The sequence below is a fragment of the Saccopteryx bilineata genome, chromosome 3 (genome assembly GCF_036850765.1).
Source record: "Saccopteryx bilineata isolate mSacBil1 chromosome 3, mSacBil1_pri_phased_curated, whole genome shotgun sequence".
In the NCBI taxonomy this organism is placed as follows: Eukaryota; Metazoa; Chordata; class Mammalia; order Chiroptera; family Emballonuridae; genus Saccopteryx; species Saccopteryx bilineata.
The window spans coordinates 241814933-241823068 of NC_089492.1; positions in this window are offsets into that span (position 1 = coordinate 241814933).

Genomic DNA, 8136 nt, shown 5'->3' on the forward strand with positions numbered 1-8136 from the left:
GAGCTGTCTGCTCTTTTAGAATTATTGTAATGACTTGAAAAAAGAAGGTTATTACTCTCCTGCATGTGGGTTTCTTTAATTTTTAAAAATCTTTCTAAGTAAGTTGTTGCCTTGTGTCTTTAAGGGCATCTTTTAAGGTAGATTGTTACTACACTTGAATTGGTTGACAACTAAGCAGAGCTGGACCAGAATTACGTATCTGAGGAAAACTCTACTTTATTTCTTTGTTAGAATTACATGTACGAAGTGCATGCATTCACATTTTGCAGGGGAAGAAATTAGAAATAGCCTTTGAAGAAACTATACACAATAGATTTGGAAGACTGCATGACAGGTGTATGGAGAATCAGTCAGAGAATGCATCTCAGAAATGATGTAAGGCGCTAGAATGCTGAGTCAGGTTCTCCAAACTGCAGACTTCCCTCTCTAACAACATCCCACCAAGTTCCTCATATGAGCTTATCTCTAAATTTCAGACTCTACTACACGAAGGTTTCTTTTCTTCTTTTGTTTTCATTTTCATTTTCCTTTATGTATAGAAGAAAGTATAAACTCTTTGAAATCCCAAACCCTAATAGGAATGTATCACTGCTACCTCCTAGGTGAATGACCTTTGGCAAACTTTGGTATCTTTCTAAACTGCAGGTTTATAATCTGTAAGAATAATAATAAATAGCTACATTTCAGAAGTCTCTTAAGAATTAAGTAAGAATAAATTTCAAGTGTCTGGTATATCGGTGGTGCATGATAAGCATAAATTTCCCCTGTTCCTTTCCTCTCATTTTACTGATGCTTTTACACAATTCTGTGGTTTGGACTTTGTTTTTCCATGTAGGTAAAGAAATGCAAAGGAGATAGAAAGTCATCCTTTGCCTCTTCTGGTGGGAATTACAGCCTGGTGGTATAATCCCTAAGAGGATGAATCAAGGTCAACTTGAAAAGAAAAGACAATGGATCTACATATACTACAATGGACCTGACACTCACCCAGCCCCCATATCACTGGTGAACTAAGGAACTTGGGGTATCAAAAAAAATGTATTTGGCCCTGGCTGGTTGCTCAGTGGATAGAGCATCAGCTTGGTGTATGAATGTCCCAGGTTCGATCCTGGTCAGGGCACACAGGAGAAGCTATCGTCTACTTCTCTTCCCACCCTCTGCCCCTTCTCTTCCTTCTCTCCCTCTTCCCCTCCCACAGCTAGTGACTCTGTTGGTTTGAGCATGGTCCTAAGCACTGAAGATAGCTTGGTTGGTCTGAGCACAACAGTCTGAGGTGCTAAAAATAGCTCAGTACTGAAGCATCAACCCTAGATGGGTTTGCAGGGTGGATCCCAGTTGGGGCACATGCAGGAGTCTGAGAGTTTGTTATTGGTGTATAAAAATGCAACTGAGCCAGACCAGGTGGTGGCACAGTGCATAGAGCATCAGACTGGGATGCAAAGGACCTAGGTTCAAAAACCTGAGGTCAGTGACTTGAGTGTGAGCTTGCCAGCTTGAGCGCGGGGTCACTGGATTGAGCATGGGATCATAGACATGAGCTCAAGGTCACTGACTTGAGCCCAAGGTCACTGGATTGAATAAGGGGTCACTTGCTCTGTTGTAGCCCCCCAGTCAATATGAGAAAGAAGTCAATGAACAACTGTGGAGCCACAACAAAGAATTGATGCTTCTTATCTCCCTTCCTATCCGTCTGTCTCTATCTGTCCCTCTCTGTCTCTGTCACAACAAATAAATTAAATAAATAAATAAATAAATAAATAAGATATAAATGCAACTTATTTCTGGATATTTATTTTGTATCCTGCTACTTTACCGAATTCATTTATTAGTTCTACTAGTTTTTCAGTGAAATCTTTTTTTATTTTTATTAATATTAATTTATTGTGTTTACATGGATTCAAGTGTCCCATTGAATATAGTGCCCTCACCCCCCACCCATGTGTCCCTTTTTATACTCCCTTTGCCCCCTCTCCCTAGTTCCCTCTCCCCTTCCCTCTAGGATTTGCTGTCCTGTTATCTATATCTCTGTGTTGTGTTCAGTGAAATCTTTAGGGTTTTCTATTTATAGTGTCATGTCATTTTCAAATAATGACAAGTTTACTTCTTTTTTCTAATTTGGATGCCTTTTTCTTCTTCTTCTTCTTGTCTGATTCCTGTGGCTAGGACTTTAGGTACTATGTTGAATAAGAGTAGTGAAAGTAAATATCCCTGTCTTGTTGCTGATCTTACGGAAAACACTTTTAGTTTTTGCCCATTGAGTATGATGTTGACTGTGGGTTTGTCATATATGCCTTCATTATATTCAGGTATATTTTCTCTATTCTCACATTGCTGGGTGTTATAAATAAAATACCTAGGAATCAACTTAACCAAAGATGTAAAACACCTGTACTCAGGATATTATAAGACACTAAATAAATTGAATAAGACTCAAATAAATGGAAGCATATACACTGTTCATGGATAGGAAGAATTAACATCATTAAAATGTCCATACTACACAAAACAACAGATTCAATGCAATTCCAACCAAGATACCAATGGCATATTTCACAAGACTAGAACAAATATTTCAAAAACTTATATGGAACTACAAAAGACCCCAAAAGACAGCAATCTTGAGAAAGAAGAACAAAATGGGGAAAATCATGCTACCTGATATCAAACTATACTAGTAGACCATAGTAATAAAAAACAACATGGTAGCCTGACCTGCAGTGGCACAGTGGGTAAAAGCGTTGACCTGGAATGCTGAGGTCACTGGTTCGAAACCCCAGGCTTCCCTGGTCAAGGCACATATGGGAGTTGATACTTTCTGCTCCTCCCTCCCTTCTCTCTCCCTCTCCCTCCCTCTCTCTCTCTCTCTCTCTCTCTCTCTCTCTCTCTAAAATGAATAAATAAAATCTTTAAAAAAAAACACAAAAAACAACATGGCAATGGCACAAAAACAGACCTATAGCTTAATGAAACAGAATAGAGACCCTAAAATAAACCCACACTTTTATGGTCAATTAATATGACAAATAATAATTTGACAAAGATGGTAAGAACATACAATGGAGATAGTCTATTCAATAATTGGTGTTGGGGAAATTGGATGTGCAAAAAAATAAAATAAAATTAGGCCACCTTCTTATACCATACACAAGAATAAACTCAAAATGGATTTTAAAAACTTAAATGTAAAACTAGAAACCATAAAAATCCTAGAAGAAAACAGGCTAAAATCTCAGACATTTTTTTAAATTTTTTCTGAAGTAAGAAGTGGGGAGGCAGAGAGGCAGGATCCACCTGGCAAGTCCACCAGGAGGTGATACTCTGCCCATCTGGGGCGTTGCTCTGTTGCAACCAGAGCCATTCTAGTGCCTGATGTGGAGGCCATGGATCCATCCTCAGTGTTCAGGCCAACTTTGCTTCAATGGAGCCTTGTCTGTGGGAGGGGAAGAGAGAGATAGAGAAAAAGGAGAGGAGGAAGAATGGAGAAGTAGATGGATGCTTCTCCTGTGTGCCCTGGCCTGGGAATCGAACCTGGGATTTCCAAATGCTGGGCCGGCACTCTACCACTGAGGCTACTGGCCAGGGCCGCGGACATTTCTAACAGCAATATTTTTTCTGATATGTCTTCTTGGGCAAGGGAAACTAAAGAAAAATTAAACAAATGCCACTACACCAAACTTAATTTTCTTTTCCCAGCAAAGGAAACCATCAACAAAATGAAAAGACAACCTATTCAATGGGAGAACATACTCACCAAAGGTACATCTGACAAAGGATTCCTATCCAAAAATTATACAAAACTTATAAGACTTAACACCAAAAAAAGATAAATGATCCAACTAAAAAATGGGAAAAGGACTGGAATAGACACTTCTCCAAAGAAGACTTATAGATGGCCAATAGACATATAAAAAGTTGCTCAACATCTCTAATCATCAGAGAAATGCAAATTAAAACTATAATGAGACACTACCTCACACCTGTCAGAATGGCTATCATCAATAAATCCACAAACAAGTATTGCTGAGGATGTGGAAAAAAAGGGAACCCTTGTGTGCTTTAGGTAGGAATGCAGATTGGTGCAGGCACTGTGGAAAACAGTATAAAATATTCTTTAAAATTTTTTAAATGAACTGCCTTATGACCCACCCAGTATTTTTACTTACAGGAAAATATCAGAAAAATACCTGAAACACTAGTTAGAAAGAATATATGCACCCCTGTATTCATTGCAGCATTATTTACAATAGTCATGATTTGGAAGCCGCCCCAAGGCCCATCAGTAGATGAGTGTGAAAAGAGCTGTGGCACATTTACACAATGGAATACTATGTGGCCATAAAAAAGAAGGGAATCTTTCCCTTTGAAACAGCATGGATGACCCTGGAGAGTATTACGCTAAGTGAGATAGGCCAGTCTGAGACAGACAAATAACATATGATTTCATTTATATGTTGAATCAAAGGAACAAAATAAACTAACAAACAAAATAGAAATGGGCTCCTACATACAAAAACCAGACTAACAGCTGTGAGAGGGGAGGGGTTTGCAGGGCTGGGTAAAAAAGGTGAAGTAATTTAAAAAAGTAAAAAAAAAAAAAGACAGACAACAGTATGGTGACTACCAGAGGGAAAGGGGTGTGGAGGGAGGTAGAGAGGGTAAAGGGGGATAAGTGGGACAGAAGAAGAATTGACTTTGGGTGGTGAACACACAATACAGTATACAGAAGATGCACTATAGAACTGTACACCTCAAATATATTTTTCTTATGCAATGCTACCCCAATAAATTCAATAAAAAAATTTTAAACCCATATTTTAAATTTCTATATTATTATTTAATCTCCTCTAGGTCTACATTCTGCCTCAGTTTTAGTCATGAGGGCATTTCCTTAACCCAAGTTAGTCCCCTAAGAGCCTAACACCATCTGGAATATTCACGACAAGCTTCCAGACCTTCAGTCTACACTAGTCACTTTGAGCACTCAGTGCCCAAGACTACATGGTCCTTTATAGTCAGAGCTCAGTTTGTCATCCTAAAGTTGCTCTTGGCAAAAGATGAGTACCAAGATGTCTAGTGCCCATTCCCTCTATGGACCTGCATATCTCCAGGGTGTCCTCAGAGAGGAATGCAGATTCCAGATCCTTGTTCTCTGGAAAATCCAAAACTAGCCTGGCTTTCATATACCTTTGGATTTGGTATCTCCCCCTCATAGTGCACCCACTAAATTCTTTAACTCAGGACCCTAAGCCTTCATTTAAAATAATATTAATAATAAAGTATCTTAATTCTGCTCTAAGGACTGGTGAAGCACCAGCTCTCCAGGTCAAATCCTGCTGAATTAGGCTGGGAGAGCCAGTGGTAAAACACTGTTCAGTCTTTCTGACTCTTCTACAGAAAGGAAAAAAATATATATAAAATTCAATAATTATCCAGCCCCGTGTAGTGGCAGCAAGGATTTAGGAGAAACTTTTTATATGTACTGTAAAAATAGACTTAAATTTCACTAAAATGAAATATGATAGAAAACCTTAAGAATATTTCTAAAGTCAGGAATAAGGGCCCTGGACAGGTGGCTCAGTGGACAAAGCGTCATCTCTGTGCACCAAAGTAATGGGTTCAATCCTCTGTCAGGGCACATACAAATACAAGAAACAATTAATGAGTGTACAACTAAATGGAGGAACTATTGAAATCACAAGTTGATGCTTCTCCCTCCCCCACTCAAATCAGTGAAAAAATTTAAAAAAAGAAAAAAGAATAAGGATGCTGAGTATTAAAATTCCTCAGTAGCCAAGTAAAGAAATTTCATATTTTGGGGGCAATGTATCCTAGTAGCTATGGATTCTTCCCAAAGTTCAAGTTCAGCTACTTAACAATCTGTGTATCATTTGGCAAGTTTCCTCATTTGCAAAATGGAAGTCACAAATATCACCTAATGATAGACTGGTTGTGGGGATTAAATGAGTTAATACACTCAAGGTGCTTGGCACAGTGTTAAGACACAACAATCTAGCTAGCACTGATAATAAACTGAAAGATCCAAATTGGAGTTCTGGCCCTGTCGATTATATCAGAGCCTTCTTCACAGGCATATGACCAGGGAGTCACACAGGGCTCTACACTCAGAAGAGCCTCTTAATGCTCTGTAGCCACCTTCTTGGAATCCTTAAAAATTTATCTTTGAATTTGTGTTTAAGTAATGGGAAAAGGGAGCATGTGTCCTGATCTAAGGGTATAGATCTAATGTGGCCCCTTGTCCAACCACAGGATGGATTCTTGGCCACATGTCACTACTTTCTTGGCACTCTGAACTTGGCCTTCCCGCCTCCTCCTTGCCCTCACCCATGTTACTTCCTGGCCCCAGTGGGATCAGGAGTGGAATTTCTAGATAAAGAGTATGGGTAATTTTTAAAGATTTTCTCTAATTTTTTTTTTTTTTTTTTTTTTTTTTTTACAGGGACAGAGAGAGAGTCAGAGAGAGGGATAGATAGGGACAGACAGTCAGGAACAGAGAGAGATGAGAAGATCAATCATCAGTTTTTCGTTGCGACACCTTAGTTGTTCATTGATTGCTTTCTCATATGTGCCTTGACCACGGGCCTTCAGCAGACCAAGTAATCTCTTGCTCGAGCCAGTGACCTTGAGTCCAAGCTGGTGAGCTTTTTGCTTACGTCAGATGAGCCCATGCTCAAGCTGGCAACCTCAGGTCTCGAACCTGGGTCCTTGGCATCCCAGTCTGACGCTCTATCCACTGTGCCACTGCCTGGTCAGGCTCTAAATTTTTGTCTGCAGAAAAAGTCTACTGACTTCAGCAGTATATGTGTATATGCCCCTAACTATTTTAAATTATGATGTGTTTGGATATTGTTTTAAGCAGCATTATGTCAGTTATCCCTCTTCCTTGTGTTCTCAGAAACTATTAGAAGGCAAGCCATAAAAATATGAGCTTCCAATCAATTTATGATAGAAGAATAATTTTTCCTTATAAATAACAAGTGAATTCACAATCTGGAGGCTAGTCTTCAACTATTTTTTTGCTAGATGTGCCAGGGAACCCTCTTCTCAGCATTAAGCATCATCCAATATGTTTAAGTATTTCTATGAAAAAGCATATCTGGCAGAATGAGAAAACAATATTTTTAAGTAAAGCATTTAACAAATGGCTACAGATTGAATTGAGTTCCCCTAAAATTTATTTGTTGAAGTCCTAACCCCCAGTACCTCAGAATATGACATTACTTAGAGATAGAAACTTCATAGAGATATTCAAGTTAAAATGAGGTCACTTAGCCTGACCAGGCAGTGGCACAGTGGCACAGTGGATAGAGCATCAGACTGGGATGCAGAGGACCCAGGTTCGAAACCCCAAGGTTGCTAGCTTGAGCGCTGGCTCACCAGCTTGAGCACAAGGTTGCTAGCTTGAGCATGGAATCATAGACATGACCCCATGTTCACTGGCTTGAGCTCAAAGATCACTGGCTTGAAGCCTAGGGTCACTAGCTTGAGCCCAAGGTAGCTCACTTGAGAAACGGGTCACTAGCTCTGCTGGAGCCCCCAGTCAAGGCACATATGAGAAGCAATCAATGAACAACTAAGATGCTGCAACTACATCTCTCCCTTCCTGTCTGTCTCTCTCTTTCTCACTAAAAAATAAAATAAAATAAAGTAGTTGGTATAGAATTCTAGGTTTTTCCTCAGGACTACATCTGTTATCTTCTAGCATCTATTATTGCTAAATGAAAATGTTACTGTTCTGTTATGGGCAATTTGTGTTTTCTCTTGATGGATTTTATTTTCTCTTTTTTTCGAGATATCTTGTAGTCTTACTTCTATGTAATAGCTAATAAAGATTCAGTATTTCTTAAATTATTAAGAACTAGCCATTAACTATTTATGACTTTTCCTCATTCTCTTTATTCTCTGTTTCTGGAATTCCTTCAAGTATATGTTGCAGCTTCTCTTTCTTGTGTCTATACTTCTTAATAATTCCTTCATAGTTTCTGTTTCTCGCTTTAATTTTGATGCCTTCTGGATAATTTTCTGAAATCTTTTTTCAGGTTAACTAATTCTTTCAACTGCTAATCTATAGTTTAACACTTTTAATTTTCTTATTTAAATTACTTTTTATTTCTAGAA